This window comes from Bos indicus x Bos taurus, chromosome 16, assembly GCF_003369695.1.
Source record: "Bos indicus x Bos taurus breed Angus x Brahman F1 hybrid chromosome 16, Bos_hybrid_MaternalHap_v2.0, whole genome shotgun sequence".
NCBI lineage: Eukaryota > Metazoa > Chordata > Mammalia > Artiodactyla > Bovidae > Bos > Bos indicus x Bos taurus.
Window position 1 is genome coordinate 39,032,768 of NC_040091.1, and position 25,897 is coordinate 39,058,664.

At 37.0% G+C, this 25,897-nt stretch overlaps 1 protein-coding gene across 11 annotated transcripts in view; it reads left to right on the plus strand.

The window, feature by feature from the left end:
• DNM3 (dynamin 3) overlaps positions 1-25,897 on the plus strand; it is a 649,041-nt gene that overhangs the window by 433,247 nt on the left and 189,897 nt on the right. The gene's annotated exons all lie outside the window — the stretch shown is intronic.

Here is a 25,897-nt window from a genome sequence, read left to right on the forward strand (position 1 = left end):
TGCAGTGCATAGGTGCTATTTTCAGAAGTCCAAAGTCAATATGGTGGTTAGGAAGCCATGTGTTAGGTGTAATTAGGACCTGACAACCAACTATGCTGTTTGGTGTAGAAGTGAGTGAAGATTCAACAGGACAAAGCGTTAAATGTGCCGGAGGCCTCTTTTCCATTAGAGGTGTGTTGCCTGGTTGAATTTTGACTTCACACTTTTTCCTCCTTCTTGCTGCCTCTTATTACACCACTTGTTTATTTTGTTTACATTCATTCATTCTTCTTCTTCTCCTGACTTTGTTTCTGAAAATTCAACTCTTATTTTAGAATATACTATATGCCAGGCAGTGTTCTATTTCCCCCAAATTTTTTTCCCTACAACCTATCAACTAAACTTTATTCTGTACTTGACTTCTCCTTGGGAAAAAGACTGAAAGAGACAAAACTTTTCAAAGAAATGTATGAGGTGGTAGTGGGGGAATCACATTTGGAAACATACACAGACTTTATGTCTTCATTTTTTTAAATCATGTTTTAAACTAGAATGGTCAACAACTGTGTGTTTCCTGAATTATTATAAGCTAGTATAATAGTGATAATATTTTGTTTCAGAATATTTTTGACAATCAAGTAGGGAAAATTTCTAGAGTATTTTTATTATGGACAGATTATGGACTATAATGATAACATCTGGTCGTCTGAAATGATTCCTGTATGTTTGAGACATCAGAGGTATCCTTTAACTTGTAAAAATTTTTTTCTTTTTAGAGACATAGTCACCGTGGCATACCATTACAGAGAGATACTTTAGTGAGCAATCAGGTAGGAGAGTAAAAGGAGGTAGTAGCATATTAAATCAGACTATTAAGAAAAGCAATTAATAAGAAAATAGCTGTGTAGCTCAATCAGATAAATGGAGAGACTGATCAAAAGTAGTTAATTGGATGGTTTGGGTTTGTATTAAGTATATGATGAGTTATTTTTAATGTTAGAGAACTATGCATCTTGTTACTCTAGGAAGACTAAAATTAATCTGAGTAAAAGTAAGGAGAACTGAGCAATTGGTATAATATGTGGGTTCATTGTAACAAGCTAAAGAAGATAAATTTTGGCATATTTTTGTTGAGAAAACCTGATTTGCACCTAACGTGAAGTTATTTATAATCTTTATATATCCCACTTCTTATGACTGTTCATATACTTTACTGTGGAAATACTTGTGTGTGGGTTTTACAACATATGATATATACACAATATCACCTTTGTAAGTTTTGAAAAAAATCTGAATTCTGAAACATGTGGTTCCAAGAACTTCAGGTAAGGAATTATAAACTTTTGTATAATTATCAACCATGGGGGAATTATCAACCGAAAGGAGAAATGTGCCTGAGCTAAAAGCTCCTCTCTAACAAGCGGAGTCAGTAGCTCATGTGTAAAATGGTTAAATCAAGAAGCAAAAAGCATGCATATTATGTAGGGTTATGAACCAGATGATTTAGATGGAAATTCAAATAAATTTCCCTTTGAAGTGGAGGGGGTTGGAATGGGAGACTTGCTTCTCATCACATGCTCTTTAGTATTCTTTGAACTGTTAGCACATGCATACATTATTTAGGTTTTAGCAAGTTAATCATTTCAACAAGCTTGCTTTGAGTTTGTACAACTTGTTAGGCACTGTATCTCAAAATGTAAAAATTAAATCCTTCAAGAATTCTCATATGCAAAATAGAATATAAACAATGAAACATAATACAAAAAAAACGAAGTGATAATGTACAGAGAAGAGAGTGACTACAGTTTCTAGAAATATGAGAGATTGTAAGTAGATGTAAACGACTGTGTGCATCTATGTGTATATGAAGGTAATGGGCCTGGTGAACTGTGAGTAAGGGAAGAGGGAAATCAGACAGAGAGTTATCACAGTGAAGACTTGTTAGAACCCAAAGTTCTCAATGGAAGAGAGGTAAGAGGGAGATGGAGATGGGGGAGACGATGTGGAAAAATTTACAATGGAGAGCACTTTTCCATGCTTCCCTGTAGCCAGGATAGACCACCCTGCCCTTAATTTAGATCTCTATTCCCTAGCAAAGAGGAAACTGGTTCAGATAGTTTGTTGTTATTTTTGTTTTCCTGGGCAGAGGTGGGGGGAGTAAAAGTCGAGGAGAGAAAGGTGTATTTTATGTAGGAAATCTATGTCCTAATTTTACTCTCAAAATAGAAAAACCCTAAGATATAAGCAAGGAAAATTTTCAAGAAACTCAGTATAAAGTCAACTTTTTCTAGATTTCAAATTAAATGGATGATGTAAGTGAAACATGGCTCATCTGACCAGGATCTTAAAGTAGGCGAGCTAACTAAATCTCACAGGTGGTCTTTAAGGGTAGCCCTAAACCTGGAATTCATTGCACTAATCCAGCTTAAATATTTTAAGGGTGTGAACAAATAAGATGAGGTCACTGATGAGAAAGAGTTGCTTCCGTACCCATATTGGTAGCTGTAGCAGCTGTGATATCTCTTCAAACACCCAGATTATAGGTTAAATCCTCAAGTTGAGCCTTAGAGTTTTAGAACTAAATAGAAAATTCTTGAAATATCAGGACTTTGATACAGCAGAAATGATGGCAAAGGAGTTGTATGCAAAATGATTACAATGGGGAGTGATCGGATACATTGTCAGTAAATACAATACACAAAGACTGAATTTAAAAAATGGAAAATGAGGACCACTCTCCAAAGAGAGCTCAACAAAAAATGCTTCAAGTCCATCTAGAGTTAAGAGTGCACATAGGAATGGCAGTGAGGCCTCTGACAGGTGGCAGGGAATGTAAGTTGACAGATGAGCTTTACATTTCTCGAAAACTTGGTCTTTATCAGAGTTCACAGAGGCAGATGGGAAGGGAACAGATGTCAGAAACAGCAGTGCTTCTCAGGGAAGATTAAATGGTAGAGGAAATGGAGATCACGTTACCAAATAAAACAGGAAGGGAAAGCAGTGTCTCTAAAGGGCACTGGATAGAATGAGCAGGTGGAATGTGAATCTGAAGTTTGAGGAGATATCCTATTATCATAGTAAGCGTCAGACTATCATAGGGTATGACACAGTCACAGGATTGGCATTCCATTAATTGATGATGGTTATGGGTGATTCCTTCATTTGTTAATAGAGTCATAGGGGATAAGAAAACTAAATTATTTTTTTTCACTGAAATATAATTGATTTATAATGCGTGTTGGTTTTTGGTTTACAGCAAAGTAATTTGGTGATATATTTACTTTTTCTCATTCTTTTCCATTATGATTTATTATAGGATATTGATTGTAGTTTCCTGTGCTGTACAGTAGGACTTTGTTGTTTATTTATTTCATATATAGTAGTTTATATCTGCTAATCCCAGACTCCTAATTTATTTTTTCCCATCCCCTTTTCCCCTTTAGTAACCCCCCATACCATAGAAAAGTTTGTTTTCTATGTCTGTAAGTCTATTTCTATTTTGTAAATAAGGTCATTTCTATCATACTTATTTTAAATTCCACATATAAGTGACATAATATATTTTTCTTTCTCTTTTGGACTTACTTAGTATGGTAATCTCTAGGTCCATCCATGTTGCTGCAAACGGTATTAAGGAAAAATTTTAATTTATATATATATTAAAATTTTGAAATGGAGATATATACATCTCCATTTCAGAATTGGTGGGAAATTGAAAGTATTGTTGCAATGTGTTGGGAAGAACTAGAGTTTAGGAAGATTTGGGGTGGAGAGTGGATTGGATCACAACATGTTACTTTTCAGTCATTTTTTTTCCTCTTTCTCAATGCACTTCCTTTCTCTCCCTTTATTTCTTCCTCTTTCTCCTACTGGGACATGTGGAAATGAGAACTGCCATATGGGAAATCACAAGTGATGTTCAAAGAGAGAAAATTTATTATTAAGGAAATTGCCTACATTGTTATTATATGAGTATATATTCACTAAGAAGACATTTATATATGAAATGTAATTAGATTTCTGGCCCATATATTGAAGATCTTTTCAATTAAAGGAGCTTGAGACTGGAATTTAAAATACTGACCTCTAGTTCTAGCTTACTCCTATTTAGCACTGTGACTTCAGACAAGTCACATGACCTCTTTGGCTGTTAGTTTCTCCCTCTGTAGAGAGAAACCTGAAATAATGTCAGTAATGAATGTTCTTGATGGATTGAATGCCAGAGTCTAAGTGGTGATTCTAGTTAAAGCAAATGGCATCCACTGTAATAACAGCAAGGGAAAGGGTAGCTGCAAGAAACAGAAAATTACCTTGATGAAGGAGTTCCTACATTTTTTATCCATTCATGCTACTATTGCTAATTAAACATTACTGTGGTTTTTCTATGCCTGGATATATTTTCTTAAAGATATCCACATTCCTCATTCTCTTGCCTCCTTTAGGTCTTCACTTAGTGGAGTTTATCATCTCATGAGCCTTTCCTTCTTCCCTATTTAAAATTGTACATGTATACACAAACATGCATACACCACACACACACACACACATGCACTTTCTTTGGAATTTCCTATTTCCCATTTTATGCTTTATTTTTCTTCCTAACACTACTCATTTTCATATTTAAAAAATTGTCCTTGTTTATTTTATTTATATACCCACTGGAAAGTAAGATAAAGACAAGGAATCTGTTTTGTTCAATGCTGTGTATTTAACATGTAAAACAGAGCTTTTCACTTCAGACCCTCACTAATGTTAAATTCTTGATTATCAAGTGGCTGAGGGATTCTAGAATGGTTGTGAGTATATTGTTGAAATAGGAATGGATAGGGAGACTAGGAAAGTCAAGAGTGGTAATGGATCCATGACTGTAATTTTCAGTGTGTCTTGAGCAATAGGATCTTTGCTTCAGATGAAAAGTTATGTAAGGGCTCTTATTTTAAAAAATGCTAAAAAGTAAACACAGACCTAGTCTGAGTGAAGCAGGTGAAAGGAATATGGCTTAGCCTGCTTTTCTCCTGCAATCTCAAGGTGGTCCCTGAAGAGTCTCTGCACAGATTTTCTCAAATTTACCTAATTTCAAAAATCACTTGGGTTACTTTTTAAAAATAGGAAGGAATGAGAGTATAGCAGGAAGTTGATAAAGGGGAAGAAGTTTATATCAAGGAAGAGACAATTGGTAACAGAGAAGTGCAAGGATTTAAGAGGCTAAGCAAAGAGATAGGTTAGCAAAAGGTTAGTGGGGTCTAGTGAGTGAAGTAATTTTAATGGTGGTCAGTCACTTATACTTGTCTTCCACATGAGAAAGAAAAATTGGATCTTGGTTTGGGTTGAGAATCAGATATGTTTAAAAAGAGAAAAACAAAGCCATATTTAGGGGGTTGTTTTGTTGAATTTTGTTATTGACATTGACGCCAAAGAACCAACATACAACCACTTGAACTAAATAGAAGACTAACAGAGAGTTCTAAACATTCAAACATGTAATGAAAAAAAAATTCCATCAGTCAAAAATCTCAGAAGAGACATAACTCACTCATTCATTGCTACTGTTACTGCTAAGTTGCTTCAGTCGTGCCCGACTCTGTGCGACCTCATAGATGGCAGCCCACCAGGCTCCCCCATCCCTGGAATTTTCCAGGCAAGAACACTGGAGTGGGTTGCCATTTCCTTCTCCAATGCATGAAAATAAAAAGTGAAAGTGAAGTCACTCAGTCGTGTCTGACTCTTCGTGACCCCATGGACCGCAGCCCACCAGGCTCCTCTGTCCATGGGATTTTCCAGGCAAGAGTACTGGAGTGGGGTGCCATTGCCTTCTCCGACTCATTCATTAACCAGTAAACAAACAAAATCTAGAAAAAGATGTATTCATATTCCTTGTTTTTTCATGTTAAGTATAAATTTCCTTTTCTATCAATAGATGATAATCAAATTACTTAAGTTGTGCAACCTCTCCAGACACACCTGCAAGTTTCACTGTATACTTATTCTTTTGTGAAAGAAAAAGACTTGTGGACACATGGGAAGAAGGAGATTAATTGAGAGAGTAAATATCGAAACATATACATTACCATATGTAAAATTAGATAGGCAGTGGAAATTTGCCGTATGACACAGGGAACTCAACTTCAGCGCTCTGTGTTAACCTAGAAGGGCAGGATGGGGTGGGAGGTGGGAGGCAGGGGACATATGTATACCTATGGCTGATTTGTGGCTTCCCTGGTAGCTCAGGAGGTAAAGAATCCACCTGGAATATGAGAGACCCAGATTCGATCCCTGTGTCAGGAAGAACTCCAGGAGAAGGGAATGGCAACCCACTCCAGTATTCTTGCCTGGAAAATTCTATGGACAGAGAAGCCTGGTGGGCTACAGTCCATGGGGTCGCAAAGAGTTGCACAGGACTGAGCGACTAACACTTTGACTTTGACTTGATGACTGATTTATGTTGATATATGACAGAAACCAATACAATATTGTATTGACTTGATGACTGATTTATGTTGATATATGACAGAAACCAATACAATATTGTATTGACTTGATGACTGCTTTATGTTGATATATGACAGAAACCAACACAATATTGTAAAGCAATTATCCTCCAATTAAAAATAAATAAATTTTAAAATTACTGTATATCCTTTAACTTTTTATCCATTAATCTTTACAGTTCTTTGCATTCATTAAAATCTAAATTTTACATTTTAAAATATCTAAATAGAGAATTCTCTTTTTCCCATTATTCTAGCTCTTTTTGCATGTCTCAGACTCCTCAGCATCAAAATATCCAAAATGAAATTCATGACCCCACTGAACCCATGACTTATCTCCATTTATTATTCCCTATCTAATGACATCACTTCCATGTTCAGTCTTTTGCTCAATCCCTCTTAGTCTTCTAAATAGTTTTTCAAATATACATGTACTTCCTTCTACTCTCCAACTTTAGTCCAAGCTAATGTTGTCTTCTTTCTTGACTCTTGTAATAGCTTTCATGTAGACGTTCTCTAAATTCTTGGGAGTCTGCTCTAGGTGTCGCTTAATCAATCACCTCTTTGCTGTTTTCACTGCCATTATATCATTCCATCACCTTTTTATCTGGGCCATTGGAGCATCTAGCATCCCAGTTGCTGTCTCAACTTTTAGTGTCTATCTTCTTCAATTTACACTATATTCTAAAACCAGTGCAATCTTCATAGAGCGAGCATGTTTCCCAACTGCCCTATTGCTTGTTGAATTAGTGTGTGTGAGTGCTAAGTCACTTCCATCGTGGCCAACTCTTTGCAACCTTATGGAGTGTAGCCCTCCAGGTTCCTCTGTCTATGGCATTCTCCAGGCAAGAATACTGGAATGGGTTGTCATTCCCTCCTCCAGGGAATCTTCCAACTCTATTACTTTAGCATTCTCTTCACCAGAAATGCCCTTTTCTTATACTTAATGTCTGTCAAAATCCTGTCTGTCAAAACCCTCAAGACTCTTGAAGCTTTTTCTGACCCTTTAGCCTGATGAGGCAGATCTGTCCTTTGAACTCACATAGACACCATGTCCTCTCTTACCATAGATCATAGACTTTCCTGAGAGCAGAGTTCTACATTTATAGCCCCAATCTTGTACTGTCTCTTACATATGGTAAATACTCAATACATTTAGTTAATTTTAGCACATTTTGAGTAGATTTTAGACTTTGAATCTGAGAAAACAGCTAAATTACTTTATTCATTTTAGTATTCTGAAGTTCCACAGTAATCAAATGGAAGCCTTCTTGCATGTGAAAGCATGGCTTCACTCTATTTGTTCCATTTCAAAGTGAGCCAGGTCCTTTTACCATGAGATAGGAAAAAAAAAAGTGGGATTAAGCTGAAATTAATGTTTTGATGAAGATGAGGCAGATGGTAAATTGACCTGAGGGAAGCAAAAATAAAAATCAACTTGCCACATGTTAACAAGAGAAACTCTTCATGATTGATGTTCAGTGACTTGGAAATTCTCTTCAGGGCAAAATGCATTTTCATTGCTTACTCACATACATTCTGAGGCATAGATTAATTTCAAAACAAGATCTTAAAGCTATAAGGAACCTCAGACATCAGCTTAGTTTGTGGTTTTCAAACTTTTCTCTCTCCTTTCTTGTTTTCAAGCATTGGAACCCTTAATTCAATAAAAATCTTCTGTGAAATCCCATTATATGAAATAAATAAAAATAGAGTTGTTTTTGGTTAAATCAGGGTTGGAAACCAGGATCCAGCCCTCTTGCCTTGGGTCTCTCCAATTTCCATGGTGGCCCCTGAAGCACATCCAAAGAAGTCCAGGAATTCTGGTGATCTAAATTTAAAAGCGAAGGAACTGGTCTCACCTTTCATTCCTTACTAGAGGAAACAGATTCCGAGAGATTATATGACATGGCCAGAATTATAGTATTGGGCTATGGTGGAACCAGGACTAGAATTCGGTTTCTTGCCACCCAATCCAGTATTCTTCTCCTATTTCCACAACAGACTGGTTCCAAATAAGAAAAGGAGTACGTCAAGGCTGTATATTGTCACCCTGCTTATTTAACTTATATGCAGAGTACATCATGAGAAGCGCTGGGCTGGAAGAAGCACAAGCTGGAATCAAGATTGCTGGGAGAAATATCAATAACCTCAGATATGCAGATGACACCACCCTTATGGCAGAAAGTGAAGAGGAACTAAAAAGCCTCTTGATGAAAGTGAAAATGGAGAGTGAAAAAGTTGGCTTAAAGCTCAACATTCAGAAAACGAAGATCATGGCATCTGATCCCATCACTCCATGGGAAATAGATGGGGAAACAGTGGAAACAGTGGCTGACTTTATATTTTGGGGCTCCAAAATCACTGCAGATGGTAATTGCAGCCATGAAATTAAAAGAAGCTTACTCCTTGGAAGGAAAGTTATGACCAACCTAGATAGCATATTCAAAAGCAGAGACATTACTTTGCCAACAGAAGTCCGTCTAGTCAAGGCTATGGGTTTTCCAGTAGTCATGTATATGTGTGCAGTGAAGGCAATGGCACCCTACTCCAGTACTCTTGCCTGGAGAATCCTAGGGACGGGGGAGCCTGGTGGGCTGCCATCTATGGGGTCGCACAGAGTCGGACATGACTGAAGAGACTTAGCAGCAGCAGCAGCAGCAGCAGCAGCATGTATGGATGTGAGAGTTGGACTGTGAAGAAAGCTGAGTGCCAAAGAATTGATGCTTTTGAACTGTAGTGTTGGATAAGACTCTTGAGAGTCCCTTGGACTGCAAGGAGATCCAACCAGTCCATTCTAAAGGAGATCAGTCCTGGGTGTTCTTTGGAAGGAATGATGCTAAAGCTGAAACTCCAGTACTTTGGCCACCTCATGCGAAGAGTTGACTCATTGGAAAAGACTGTGATGCTGGGAGGGATTGGGGGCAGGAGGAGAAGGGGACGACAGAGGATGAGATGGCTGGATGGCATCACCAACTCCATGGATGTGAGTTTGAGTGAACTCCAGGAGTTGGGATGGACAAGGAGGCCTGGCGTGCTGTGGTTCATGGGATCACAAAGATTCGGACGTGACTGAGCGACTGTACTGAACTGAATTGAATTCAACACATTAACTAGCAACTATTATCAAATGGCCATGTTACCATATTTTCCTATAAAAATGCATTAATAAGTTGGTAGCATGTTGACAGGCAATCCTAAGTATTATGTCACATCCCAGCCTTAAGGGGAACTTGGGATAAGAAAGGTAAATAGGGTAAAGAACTAATAATTCAATTTTGAGGCCAGAATAGCAGGATTAAAAAGAGGCACATATATAGGGCTTTTAAAATAGGGGAAACAAAGGGAACTTAGAAAAGGCTTTATTAACTCCACATTTCCCAAAGTGAAAAACACTTGATTAAAAAATTTGGTTTTATTGTAGTAAGAACATCTAACGTGAAATCTACCCTTTTAATAAATTTTAAGTGTATAACAATATTGTAAACACACAATGTTGTACAGGAAATCTCTAGAACTTATCTTGCATAATTAGAACTTCATGACTGTTCATTAGCAATTTCCCTTTTCTCCCACCCACTAGCCCCTGGCAGCTACCATTCTATTCTCTCATTTTTTGAATTTGCCTATTTTCCATACTTTATATAAGTGGATCTAGCAATCCCAATTCTGGATATTATCCAAAAGAACTGAAGTCGTCAATATTTCAAAGAGATCATTGCAGCACTGTTCACAATAGCCAAGATATGGAAACAACCTAAGTATCCATCAATAGATGAATGGATAAAAAATGCGGTATATGCATACAATAGAATATTGTTCAGCCTTAAAAATAAGGAAATTTTGCAATGTGCAGTAACATGGATGAACCCTGAAGACATTATGCTAATTGAAATAAGCCAGATGCAGAAGGACAGGTGTGGTGTGAGTCCACTTACATGGTCAAAATACTTTAAGAACTTCGCATTGACAAAGTTTAAGAATAGAGAGTTTAAAAAATTCAATATCCCACCTTCTAGGAAAAAACTGCTATTACTCCTTCTTTTAGATACCTCTCTTTTGAATGTAAATGCATGAATTTATAGAATTTAATATAAATATACTATGCATGCTGCTCTATAACATAGTTCTCTCAGTCAAGAAAAATCTCGGTGCTCTTTCTACTGAATATAGATATGTCAATTTATTTCATAGTCATGCAGTGTTCTTTTGTGTGGGTTTATCAACCATACTCTGCTCACTTTTAAACTGTAATGATAATAGTACCTACTTTATGATATTGCTGCTGCTGCTGCTGCTGCTGCTGCTAAGTCGCTTCAGTTGTGTCCGACTCTGTGTGACCCCATAGACGGCAGCCCACCAGGCTCCCCCATTCCTGGGATTCTCAAGGCAAGAACATTGGAGTGGGTTGCCATTTCCTTCTCCAATGCATGATGGATTAAATTACTAAATATATGATAAAATGCTTAGAACAATAAGCACACAATAACTGTTAGCTGTTATTAGTATGTACCATAATTTTTAAGCTAGTCCCCAGTTGGACAGCTCAGTTTTTCAACAATAACAAAGCAAATATCATTTCATACATGTACACTGTGCAAGTACTTTTTTAGGCATGGGTCAAAGGAGAGATACATTTAAAATTTTGGCATTTTCACATCTCATTAGTCATTCCAGCCAAGAGTGTTTAAAATATCTGTTTCAGAAAGGGATATTATCAGTCTGATATGCAAATATTTACACACATGTAGTTTTAATGTGCATTTCTTTGAGCAATAGTGAAGCTTGGTGTCTTATATTTTATTGACCACTTGTCTTTTATCATCTGAAAAGTGCTAAAACTATCCTTGACCACTTTTCTGTTAGTGTTGATTTGTTCTTTTAAAGAGTTTTTTGAAGCTCTCTTAATATTAATTTTTAGTCATATATGTTCCCAGTACCTCTTCTTAAATTGTCATCTGCTTTTCAGTTTTGTCCATTGTTTTGTCATGAAGAAATATTTCATATCCATGAGACATTTTATAGTTTCAAGTTTTATGTCACATATCAAAAGTTGGGAGTTTTTTTTTTTCACTCCAATCTTACCAGAATTATCTGTACTCTTGAACTTTAAGTTTTGGGAGGGAGGGTGGAAGTCAATTCTTCTAAAGTTGTTTATTTGAAAGTCTGATTTGTAATGTCACCTTTATCACAAAATAAATTCTCAGATATATTTTACCCTTCTATGTTCTTTTCTATTCGGCTAATCTGCTGGTAGGCTTTTATAACAGTCATATGATGTTTATCACTAATTTTTATATTGAATTTTAATGTTTGAAGGGTGGTTACTTCTGTTACATTTGTTATGTTTTAGAAATTTCCTGGCTACTCTCAACTGTTTATTCTCCCAAGTGAAATTTAGAATCATTTTGTCAAGTTAACTCTCACAAAATTATATTGAAAAATTTCTCTTAAGATTACATTATAGGTATTTAATTTTAGGAGAATTTGTAACTTTAAATATTAGAGTTTTCTATTCAAGATCTGTTTCTCATTTTATGCACTGCACATTACGGTTAGGTTTATTCTCAGATTTTCCTAGTGAATACCCTAGGTAGGTATAATTCATTTAATTATTAATTTTGCAGTACCATCTGACACGAGTCTGCAGTGTGAATATAAATTTTAAAAAAACTTTCACCAAACTTTTAATGTTTGAAAATCCTGTGTTATAGGATAAAGAAAAGAAGTTTGTTAATGCTAGTAGAAACAATATTATTTTGTGAAGAAAAATATAAAAATTTCTACTGACAGTTGTCATCAAGGACCACTCCTTTTGCCATTTTCATTACAGAGGACAATTTTTCCAAGCAGCTCAAACATCTCTTACCTACATACAGTTTCCATTTAACAAAACAAACAAACAAACAACAACAAAACTTGTTTGGCCAAGATTTCACTATAAATTATTTGAAGAGTTAGGTTTTCATTATTTTTCTAATCTTATCTAAAGAAGAAACACAACTCAAGTCCTTGAATATGCAGACTCACTAGGATTAAAAAATAAATACTCTAAATTCAGCCAAACAATCATTATGCTTAATTCCCATTCATCTAACTAACAATTATTGAGACCTATTATGGACAAAGTTATAAGTAGAAACAGTTCTCTACTCCACAAGGACTTATTATCTAGTAGGAATGACAGAGGTGAAACAGGTAATTGAAATACATGTTCTGAACAATTAAATCTGATAAAATCAGTAAGATCAAATGACAATTAAAAGGTCAATGAATACTGTATATGTGTGTGTGCATGCGTGCGTGCATCAGTAGCACTTATTTGTAATGAATAGCACACTCAGGCAGAAATATGCCTGACTAAGGCAGGTTTCTGTAAGGTAAAATTGTTAAGTCTTTCTTTCACTCTACATACAAAATGTTGTCAATAGCAATCAGATTAGGCCCACCCTATTTTTAAGATCTAATTCTAGCAATAACTTTTAGAATTTTAAAACTCAGATGTTTAATTAAAAACTATATGAAGAATGATTGAGTTCATGGTACAAAATAAGAACTATATCCTTTTTATTACAAACATATAGATAGATATCTATATATATGTGTTACCACAAAGTAGAGTATAATAAAATAGACACACTCACACACACAGATTGGGGTTCGCATGTAAACTTCCAGCATCTCCTCATTAAGTAACTGGTTAGGAGAATGCTGCTTTCATTGTCCAAGTTGTGCTGATTCTTCTCTGTATGTGCCAGTGTTCTCATCCTGTGCTGATCTGTGCTAGGACATCACATACTTGTATAAGTTCACTACCTATGTACAGAAAACGCTCATCTCTTGCTTTTGTACATGTTTAAAGCTCCATCTCAAGTATTTCTAGAATTTTGTTTCATTCTTTACTTCCTTGTCTGGTGTAGTCGAAGCTATGAACCTGTTTAACTGGTCACCCTGGTGATGGCTCTTGCCATGTTGTGATGTTTCATGCTTGGCCTCCATTCTGAGAACAGCATGTCTGCTAAGCTCTGCCCACTGTGAGAATGAGCTGGAGTTTTTGCTTTTTGGCTTGAATGCTCTTGCTTGGCGTCCAAGCTAAAAAAATTGCCTTTTATCCATTGAACAAGATTGTGCATGTGATAACACACCTATGGAATTCCATTGAATTATAGACCTCTTTTCCTCACCACAGCAGGAGTTCATGGTATTACTGTCTACCCCAGTTGATTTTTGAGAATTTGACTAAAGCTATGTTCCCCCTACTTCCTCCCCACAATATATGTGCATTTACAAAAGTTTGCATAGTGTTTCAGGGAATTGACCACATTGTAGGGAATCTCCCACCTTCTAGTGCTCTCTTGTTTCCAAGAAAGGACACTTTGTTTAATGACTTCAAATCCACTATCATGTAGGACACATGATATTTGAAAAGTAGGAAAAAATATATATGTACTAATAGAATGCTTTAATAAAGTTAGAATGTTCCTTCAAGTGAATGGTATTTTCTTATGTGCCATTTCTTATTTTTTATAACAACTTGAAGGTTAAATGTCCATGGGAATATCTCTCATGGACTGTAATGTTTATAATATTTCTATAAAATGTCTATAATATTTCCTCTATTTCTTCATTCTCTCTTTAACTTGCTTCAACACAGTTAAGGCAGGTTCTGTTCCCATCCTCCCCCAAAACAGCTCTTCTCATGGTTGTCAATATCCTATTATCTTGACACATGTAAGAACTCCAGATTAAAATATCTACCTACCTTTTGAAAATATATATATATATATATTTGAATGCCTAATTAGCATTTTATACCTGTGGTGGATTCATTTTGATATTTGGCAAAACTAATACAATTATGTAAAGTTTAAAAATAAAATAAAATTAATTAAAAAAAAAAAAGCATTTTAAATTTAACTTTCCAAGACAGAATTCAACCTCCATGTCCCATAGTCTTCTTTGTTTTAGTAACAGGCAAACATACAAGTCCACCTTTGATTCCTTTATTTTTCTCACCACTCTACTTACACCTAATCCAGATGCCCTGATTGTCATTCTAATACCTGGAATTTCTTTCTTGCTTTTTATTATTTATTATTTCATAATACTCCATCATGCAATTTTTTTTCATTCTGTTTTTCTTTTTCTAGTCATTCCTTTCAAAGTGATAGCTTTTAGTTCACATTAAAGGATGCTTATATCTTAGAATTTTAAATATAAGTAAATAAACATAAAATATAATGTTTTATGGGGTAGGGAGAACTCTTCATTGAGGCCTATTGTAATATCAATGTATAAAGTTATAATAAGGAACAGAGAGGTTGCAAAAATGCTATATAAACTCTTATACACTAAGAAAATCAATTGAGGTTTTTTAATTCCTTAAGACATCGATGTTATTACTAGCACTACTAAAAATGAATTTAATATATCAGTTCAATTATATTCAGTAGTTATGGTGCATGGGTCTTATACAGAGCTGGGTGCGGTAAATACTGAGAGAAAATAGAGTTACTTAAATAAGTCACTGCCAGGGAGGGGAGGCAGACATATAAGTAAATAAATATGACAGTGAAAGAAGTCCAACAACAAAAACATGTAAAGGATAAAATGGAGGCAGCAAGAGGACTGATTGGCTGCAGTGGAGAGGGTGTGTTCATCACCTGCTTGCTCAATTTAAAAGCAGGGGCACTTTTCTTCATTCCCATCTATCCTTCATTCCTCCCGCCACCTGATTTGAGTTCATGATTTGCTGACTCTATTCCAAGGTTTGTCAGACCTTTTCTGTAAGAGACAGATAGTAAATATTGTAGGCTTTGTAGGCCACATGTGGTTTCTGTCACATTTTTTAAATAACCATTTATGAAAATGGTTTTCTCTTTTTTTTTTTAACCATTCAACATGGTAAAAATCATTCTTGACTATTAGGGCCATATGAAAATAAGCTAAGGCCAGATTTAGCCCTCTGGGCTGTGGTTTGCCAACAACTGCTCTTCTCCACAACCTTTCCCCAAACCCAGTCACTTCCTTTTCAACTGCTATCCTAGTTGGAAAGACCCCTGTTTCTTTCCTGCACTACTGCATTTCATCTCCTGCTTGGTTTCCTATTCCTACTCTTGGCCCTCCCTGATTCACACTCCACAAAAAGTGGTCAAATGATCTTTTAAACTGTATGTGTCACTTCCATGTCAAGGAAGGCTTCCCTGATGAACCTATAAAAATTAAAGTTATTAAGTAACTTGGCAACATTTCTGTTGTGTGTGCTGTGCATGCTCAGTTTCTTCATAGTGTCCAGCTCTTTGTGATCCCATGGATTATAGCCCACCAGGCTCCTCTGTCCATGGGATTCTCCAGGCAAGAATACTGGAGTGGGCTGCCATGCCCTTCTTCAGGGGATCTTCCTGACCCAGGGATTAAACCCATGTATCTCCTGCACTGTAGGCAGATTCTTTATGCTGAGCCACCAGGGAAGCACAGCATTTTTGTTATGCTTAAGAACTGAGGTTTTTGGTTTTTTTTTTTCTTTTTTTTTGAGGAGGGTGGATCTTGCTGCTTAAATTAGAGGAAAGCAGTATAGTTCTCACCACTCTTATTTTGAGTGTGTGATACTATTTGTTAACACAGTTAAAGTAAGAAGGGATCTGAGATCTTTTTATATATTGAAATTTAATTATTTTGAATAATGAAAGAGTAATTGTGAGTAACCATTAAATCTAATTAGAAATAACTCAGTGTTTAAGTTTAGCATGAGTAAGAAAAGGAGGAGGGGGGAGGGGAGATGGGGCAGGGAAAAGGAGAGTATACACTCTGTCATCTAAAGCGGGATAAAACTCAATATTCTATTTATGTTGTTTATCTCTCTTTGGGTTGTTCTGAGTCTTTATTGGTCTGGTCCTGTCTGTGTTAACCTTTGTCTGTGTGATGAGTTCTAGATGTGGAAATTTCTATAACCTCCAGTTCCTTCTATTACTTTCTACCAACTTCTTGATGAGGTCTTTTCTTATCCTTAGCAGCACTTTTTTCTACTGTGTTTTCCCTTCCTGTTTCTTTGATTCACCCATTCTTCTTTTGTTAAGGGCCCAGCCTTATTGTGTCTTTTCCCAGGTAGCCCTAATTCTTCCACTGCTCTATTTTTGAACCATACCGCTCAGCATTTTTACCAACCCAGCTTCTTAAAGGAAGCAGATAATTTGCAGCAAACATTAAACATAGGTTCAATTACACATGTCAGCATGAATTAGACACATATTGTTGAGATATTTTCCAGAGTTACTCTTTTAAATAGTACCTTCTTTTTCTCAAAAAATGAAAATGCTTTTTTCATCTATTGCCCCTTTGTTCCCATAAAGTTACATTTATTTATTTTCATTTTTTAATTTAAGGATTGCGTTTGTGTATTATTATTCTTGCTTTACTTATAGTGAAACTGAAACACAGAGCAGAAAAACAGTCCCCACAAGGACACTCAATATATGTTCCAGCCAAGGCTGGGCCTCCCAGGTTCTGAGAGCCAGAATTGTGTTTTTTCTCCCAGTCCTGCTGAGGGCAAGTAGAAATTAAAGCAATCCCTAAGCTATGCTCCAAGATATTTATAAGTCAAGGTCATTTGTTTGTACCTATTTTGAACATGTTACCCCTTTTAAGAGAATTCCAAACATGCTTTACCTAACCCAGTGTTTCTCAAACTTGGGTAACATGCAAACACCCTTTAAAGAAAAAAAACCTCATCAGTTATGAACATAGACAAACATTTTTTTCATAATATTACTTATGTATGAGTACAAAATTGTTTTATTTTAAATATCTACAAATATATAAATAGCTTATGCTTATCATTCTACTTGAAAAAAACAAAGCCAATCAAGTTCAAACAGAACTCTATTACCGAGAAACTCTGATTGATAAATAACATTTACATGAGATATGATGACCTTTTGGGAAACCTCATTAGCTAGTCAACAGGAATGTGCTCTGACTGCCAGGCATAGGGTATTTTGAGATCAGTATACCCTGTGCTATCTGACCCCACCACCATCCTCCTGCAAGTTTTATCCTACTGAAATGAAGCCTCCATCCACCCAGGGCACTGTGATGCCATTGAAGGAATGTACCTAATTGATATGTTGACATGTGTCTCTGCTCTTTTTTTTCATTAGTATTCCATAAAGTACTATTAGTGCACACTTTAGTGCACACTTTAGTGCACAGGCACTAAAAGTGAGTGCCAGTGTTCACTTATAAAGTGACAATTCAGAAAAGTTTTACTAATTTTATTAGATTTGTTGTTGTTGTTCAGTAGCTTAGGCATGCCCAACTCTTTGCAACCCCATGGACTGCAGCACACCAGACTTCCCTGTCTTTCACCATCTCCCAGAATTTGCTCAAACTCGTGTCCATTGAGCCAGTGATGCCATCCAACCATCTCATCCTCTGTCATCCCCTTCTCCTCCTGCCTTTGATCTTCCCCAGCATCAGGGTCTTTTCCATTTAGCTCTTCCCATCAGGTGGCCAAAGTATTGAAGCTTCAGCTTCACCATCAGTCCTTCCAATGAATATTCAGGGTTGATTTCCTTTCTGATTGACGGGTTTGATCTCCTTGCAGTCCAAGGGACTCTCAAGAGTCTTCTCCAATGCCACAGTTTGAAGGCATTAATTCTTCAGTGTTCAGCCTTTCTTATTGTCCAGCTCTCACATCCATACATGACTACTGGAAAAATTATAGCTTGACTATACATACCTTTGTAGGCAAAGTAATATCTGCTTTTTAATACAATGTCTAGGTTTGTTATAGCTTTTCTTCCAAGGAGCAAGTGTCTTTAATTTCATGGCTGTGGTCACCATCCACAGTAATTTTGGTGCCCAAGAATATAAAGTCTGTCACTGTTTCCATTGTTTCCCATCAATTTGCCATGATGCGATGGGACCGGATGCCATGATCTTCGTTTTTTATTAAATACCAGCACCACATGTTATTTTTAATTCTCACAAGACCTCACAGACTCTGGGGGTCAGGAGACTAATTGGAGAAAATTACCCTAAATATACTGCTTTATTATTTTTTTTTCCCATGCCTTAAGGTAATTTATTTTATTTTATTTTTTTTAATTTTATTTTATTTTTAAACTTTACATAATTGTATCAGTTTTGCCAAATATCAAAATGAATCCATCACAGGTATACATGCAGCCAGAGTTTTCTGGTCCAGCCCTGGACTAGGCAGCTCCCTACTAGAATGATTTAAAGGCAGCTCAAGGACCTCAGGCCTACCAAGTAACTAAAACACTTGAATGACTCAGTCCTTTCAGGTAGAAGAATTGAAGTACCCAGTTTAATCCAGTATTCTTCACCCTGACTGTTTGGATATCAAAGTTCCCTTATGTTTTCTATTAAAAAATGCAAAGGGAGCTTTCCTGGTGGTCCAGTGCTAAAGAATTTGCTTTGCAATGCAGGGAACATGGGTTTGATCCTTTGCAGCAACTAAGCCCCATGCCACAACTAGAGAGTTAATGCCCCAAGTGCCACAACTAAGACCTCACACAGCCAAATAAATAAATATTTAAAATAAATAAACATACAAATATATTATCTGGGAAGAATTAATAATAATTGATTTTCTAGCTGACATTAATTTATTATGAATGTAATCATGCATGAAACAAAGTCTAGCATAACAAGACATAGTAGAGGTGAGTTTGATATCATCATAAATCACCATGTGTTAAGTATTAACATCTACTTGTATCAGCAATCTAGTGGTAAACAGAGCCCCCACTCTTGGCTTTTAAAATCTAGTTGGTAATATACAGGACAAATGGGAGGGAGAGCTTTCTTGGGGATGTAGCAGAGGGGGGAATTTACAAACTAAGCAGCAATAAAGCAGTCAACCCAGGCCATCTTGGTGTGGAACCCATAGAGAAACTACTTAAATAGAAGATGTTTGGGGAAAGAAAACAAACCTTTCCTACTTTTTAGTTTCCTAGCTTGTTTTGCTACTCTTGTTTACATTTTTTAAAGTATGAGAGTTTATTTGTATTACAGATAGATGATTCTTTAATTATGGAATTTCATTTTTGTATTTCTTTCAGAACTTGTACTCCCTCCAAGTCATTTCCTTGATCTATTCAGTGTAATCCATTGTGGGAGTGAGGGAGAGGAATTAGTATCACCCTTAGCCTGTAGTCACGTTTCCTCTCTCGGGATATGGACATAGTTGGATAGTTCTGGATTTCTTATAAGCCTTCATTGAGTAAGAAAGCAGAGTTTAAATTCAACAGAGTTTAAAATCAGCAGAGTTGTTGATATTGTTTCTCTGTTTGACATTCTCCCAGCTCGATATTATTCACGTGATAAACACATTGTTTAATGTGTGTTTAGCTCCTGAGCATGTAATTAACTCATTTCCCTCACAGTTCTATAGCTTACAAGTGTCAATGCTTACTGTAGTAAATATGTTGATGCCCACATTACTATGTTTATTGGTGGGAAGATGATGGCTAATAAGATGATCCCCAAGGAAAGGTAAACAAATATTAGGAATCTCTGAATGCACAGACTTCTACAAGATCTCATTTAATCATCATACCCACTGTGAAGCATGAATTATCATCAACATACGGAGATAAAATAAGCCTGCAGAAATCTGGTTATTTGCCTAGGTTCACATGGGTAGTGCTAGAGCTCAGATGTAAACCCCTGTGTCTTAATTCCAAACTGCGTATGTCTTTTCCCTTGACGTACTGGTCGTTGTTTCTCAGAGTCTGGGGGTAGAGCCTTCTGTGCATGCAGCAAAAGCAGAGAGTACTCTTTTGGTTTCTTCTAAAAGTCATTTAAATCTCTCTGTCTTTCCTCCTCCTGCTCCTTTCTCCTTCTCCGTGCTAACTACTTTTCTCTTCATCACCCTTCCCGCAGAGACCAGACTAGGAGTCATGATTAGGATTAATGGATAAGAACTATTCCAGTTCTCTTTCCCTTGTCAAAAGCCTGTTTCTGGATAGACATGCATTTGAGCTAATAGCAGTACACAGACCACCAGCTGTGCTCAGAGCAATGCAGCCAAGTGTCATCTTGTCCAAGTCCAAGGCTGCATCTCAGAAGACGTGTGGAAGGGGCCCCTCTTTCCCTGTTCCCATCTTGAATCAACACTCCCTAGGACACAGGGAGAAGGACTCTCACTAAAGTACAGAGGACAGGGTACTCCAGTCTGCTCTCCTTCATTTCCCTCAGAAGGAACCTCACTGAATCCTGTTAATATCAGTGGAAAGCAGTGGAGGGATTTAATGCAAAGGACTTCAGAAAAGCTCACTAATCGGTTGACTGCTTAGTCTTCTTGCTTTTTTCTTGGTGTTGCCTGTATTTGAATGTTTCTTTGCTTAGATGATAGGGGAGAGAGGGCAAAATTAAGCTTTGATTTTTGTTTGTTGCTTAGTGACAAATGCTGGGAGTAAAGTTTAAACCATTGAGTTCTGGGAATTGTCAGAGGATTTTATTTGTATATGCCTTCTTGACCTCCATTTTTCTCAGATAAGTAAAAATTATGCGGCATTTGTAAACAAGGTACTTTTATTGAGTTGAACTTTTACACATGTATGGTATACTTAGCCAAAATAACACTTTTATTTAATACAGTTATACTCCAAGGGTTATGCATGTAGAGTTCTATGTGATTAATATGCACTTGAAAGCATTACAAAGTAAGCATAATTTCATAGTTTGTGGGGTTTCTTAAATTCACTTTGTAACTTAATGTGCAGCCACAGAAGTCAAAATTGAGGGATATTACTACCAGGAATTCATATCATATCACGTACCTTTTTAATGTAAACTAGTCACTACTCCAAACTTGCAACTTTCTCTTTAAAAAAAAAAAATAAATTGTGTTACCTTGGCACAAAGAAAGAAGTGAGGAAATGAGACCATTAAGCATTTGAAATATGCTAATTTTAAAGTGCTTGCAATATGTTTTGCCTTGCTAGTACATTTTTTCCTTCCTAGTAACTTAAAAGATATAAAATACAAAGTCCCTGTACTTAGCTTACTAGTAGAGAAAATTGAACCCATGTAGTTCACTGCAGTTAATTATAGAGGTAGTTGTAGTAGTTTATGAGCATTCACACAGCCAGGAATTTTTCTTTCTGTTTTACTCACATTGGTTGCCTTATTTTATTTCTTACGGAGGTGCTCAAATGCTCTCACCTACCCTTTGAATTTTCAATTTAAAATGTCTCATACACGTTATTTCTTATATATATAAGAAATATATATATCATATATATATGAGATAAATATATCATATATATATGAGATATATATATCATATATATATGAGATATATATATCATATATATATGAGATATATATATGGTTAAAGACTCTTTCCTTGAGTGAAAAGTCCTAGAAATTCATATCTTCATAGCCCTCCCCTTTCTCACACACACATATACTCACACTCACACTCATGCTCACACTCATATATATTCATGCTAATAATCAGTTTGTGTAGTTTTTCTTTTTTTAATGACTATTAAAATGAGAAATGCTATTGTTCTGCTTTACTGGGTATTCATTTTTGCTAAGACATAATAAGACATGATGACTAGATATTGCTACTGTATTTTCAGAGTTCTTAATTATCAACAACAGAATCTACTCTAGCTACTTTAAGCAGAAAAACATTAATTAAATGGGATATACTGCTCAAAGAACCTTTGGTGGGGAAATATTCCAGAAATAGTCTGAGTTTCCAGGAATGGTTCTCCAAATTAAATTTCAGAACTGAGGTTGCCAGGGACCTGTTGCCCCGACCAGTGTGGAGGCCTCACAGTCAGGAAGCTACCCTGTATTATACAGCCTCTGGATCCAGAGCCATGCCACTTCTGCCATGATCCAGGCCAACAAAACCCGTGCCACAGTCTCTGCCTCTTTCCTATGTGACTCACTTCTGAATCAAAGTCTGGCATGAGCGCATCAGATGGGTTGACACTGTCTTATCTGGAGCCCCCGCTGTAATAGCAAGGTTGGGAAGGGAAGGAGAATTTTGAATTGAACTCAAATGTTACGAGGGAATTGGAGTGGGTATCGAGACAATCCATCCTCAGAATCCACTTCAGTTAATAGCTGTGATATATATATCCCTGATGCTTTTGTACCATTCAGTTACTTGGAAATTCTATGTGTGAGTGAGGCTTGCGGAATATGGATCTCCCTATAAGATGATCAAGTAGCAAGCTGGCTTTTTCCTTGAAATGTTAGAATACAAAGCATTTTCTCTGAATCTTATTTAGCTTCCCAGAGAAGAACAGTCAATATCCTGCCTGACAGAGGCATAGGCATCCATCTGGTTGCTGGCATTCTGGGAGAAGGCAGGAAAGGGGACTGAGGGATAATATTTCAGTATAAAGATTTTCACTAAGTTCTCTTGTTTTTATCCCATATTTGCTGTCCCCTGGATCCAGAACTTCTTTTGTATTATTTTTTTCTGTAGGGAAAAGCCTCTGGTCTCCTGCTGGGGTTTAGGAATGGGCTGCCATACTGGGAGGGAGGGGCCCCATGTCATCAGTTGTTCTGGATAGGGCTTTATCTGATCCTGTCCTCGTCAGCTCCATAACTGTATCCCCTCATGTTGGGTACCAGTGCCTCCAAGGGCAAGACAGGACCCAAATGGGTTGGCTTCTCCTTCTCTCCCTGTCTAGGTGTTAGGAGGAGATAACTCCTTTCTGTGAAAGTGAAAGTCACTCAGTCCTGTCCAACTCTTTGTGACCCCATGGGCTATACAGTCCCTGAAATTCTCCAGGCCAGAATACTGGAGTGGGTAGCAGTTCCCTTCTCCAGGGGATCTTCCCAAACCAGGGATCAAACCTGGGTATCCCGCACTGCAGGCAGATTCTTCATTAGCTGAGCTACCAGGGAAGCCTGAAAGTTAATGAATACTCCTCTGTCTGCTTTCTCTCTTACAAAGCCTTTGGGAAATCTCTTGTCCACTGTTTTTTCCCCTTCTATTTTTTTGGTCCTTGTGGATTATTATTTTTTTATTCTTTTACTGGTATCATAGAAGGTTCAGAGAAGGGAGAGGCTGTATATGCATGCAATCAATCTGCTATGCTTAACCATAAGTCCATGAAATTTATTCTTTAGTGCATTCATTATAATCTGTCTTTTACATTGTCAATCTGGTATGTACAAATACTCATGAATATTGCTTTAAATATAAGGATTAATTAAATATAAACATTTAATAATAAAATCATTAATGTTCTCACTTTCAAATTGTGAAAGTACTTTTTTAGTCAGGGGTAAAAGGAGTCAACATTTTAAGGGTACTAGATGTACTTGAAATTATAGAGCTATATATATATATATATATATATATATACACACACACACACACACCAAGTGCAAAAAACAAATAAAAAAGTGGTATTGCCCAAGAATGCCATGAGAATGGAGGAGGGAGCCCTCCAGTGGGCTTTTATGGCCAGACAGGCTTCCTGGAGGAGGTGAAGACTTAATTGGACTCTAAAGAAAGAGAAGGAACTAGGAAAAGAGCAGAGTCCAATTGGGTAATGGCAAATATACTATATTTCCCATTACCCAATAGAGATATTCCAGTGTGTAGTCCCATTTAAGGATCTGAGTACATGCAGAGGGGCAGCCATGAAGCTGATACATATAAACTGTGGAGTGTTGGGGGCCTCCAAGGAAGCTCATCAAAGGTATACATGGACAGTTTTTTCAGTGCCCAAGAGAAAAATCTAAAGAAGTAATATTTACTAGCAGCATGCTGGCTCACAAAGTCTGTTTACTACTCAAAATTTAATTTAGATTAAAGAAGGATATTAAAGCCCAACTAAAAATATGGGTAGTTTATGAGTTTCATACTTTGTACATCTCTGTAGTTATAACTTTTTAATAGCAATAAACATCAGATTTTAGTTTTCAACAGCATGTGGAACTAGTAGTATGGTATTCTCAATATTTTATAGCCTTTTTCTTTGATATGTTGATTATTTTATAAGTCAGTCATTGTCTCTTGAGTCTTTAATATAAGCAGAACACCATGCCAGCCTAAGAGGGGACTCAGGCATATGTGCGTTCAGCACTTTGTAGAATGTCAATCATGCAACCAAAAATAAAAAGGAAACAGTTGCTTCCTTCAAGGGCTTGATGCTTTGATAGGAAGTCAGGACATAGTTGCAGAGTAGAAGAGGAGCAAGCTGCATAAAATGATTAACAAAAGTAATAATAAAGGTAATAATAGTAATAGATTTGCTCTTTCCCTTAGTTTACCTTGCAGTTGGAAAGGCAGAGCATGAACACACTTAGGTGGAACATTTGGACACTTAGACAATGAGACAAAAGTACAAAGTCATTTCGTACAAACCAAGCACACGAGTTCTGTCGAGGGGTCAGATCTGGGTGTAAGGAATCCCAGCAATGGTAGAGGAGGCCTGAATGCTGTGCCTGGCCATACCAGGGGCTTTTGCTCTTTCAGGAGCACTGCATACTTGCATGAGTTTTTGGTGGACACATCAAAGTGCCCAATCAGGCAAGCCAGGCATGGCATGAGTGGTTTGAACTAGAAGGACTTGCTAGATTATATCCATGATTCTGAGAGATAAGTTTGCCCAGTTAGAAGTCACAGGGATCTGGATGGAACTACTTGGTGTAGGGGACTTAAAGGAGTGAGGTGACTCAAATTCTGGCTGGAAGTGAGAGGAGAGCCCTGGCACTGTGGGGACATCTGGAGAATAAGGCTGGCAGGTGGACCAGATTCTGAAAATAGGATCTAAAGAGCCAGGCCTGTGTTGTTGTTGTTGTTCAGTTGCTAAGTTGTTTCTGACTTTGTGACCCCCATGGACTGCAGCACACCAGGTCTCCTTGTCCCGTACCATCTCCCAAAGTTTCCCCAAGTTCATGTCCATTGAATTGGTGATGCTACCCAACCATCTCACCCTCTGTTGCCCTCTTTTCCTTCTGCCTTTAATCTTTTCCAGCATCAGGGTCTTTTCTAGTGAGTAGGCTGTTCGTATCAGGTGGGCAGAGTATTGGGGCTTCAGCATCAGTCCTTCCAAAGAGTATTCAGGGTTGATTTCCCTTAGGAGTGACTGGCTTGATCTTCTTGCTGTCCAAGGAACTCTCAAGTATCTTCTCCACAATTTGAAAGCATCAGTCCTTTGGTGCTCAGTCTTCTTTATGGTCCAACTCTCACATCTGTACAGGACTACTGGAAAGACCATAGCTTTGACTATACGGACCTTTGTCCTTGGTCACTGCGACTACATTTCTTAGCAGAAATGTCAGGAGACAATGATTCTTAATGGGCAGGTTTTCTCATAGCCCCACTCCTATGAGAAAAGAGCTACACTTTTTAATCTACTTAATATAGTGGGCTTTGATGTCAGAATTTTTTAAAGAATATCATTGACTTGAAAATA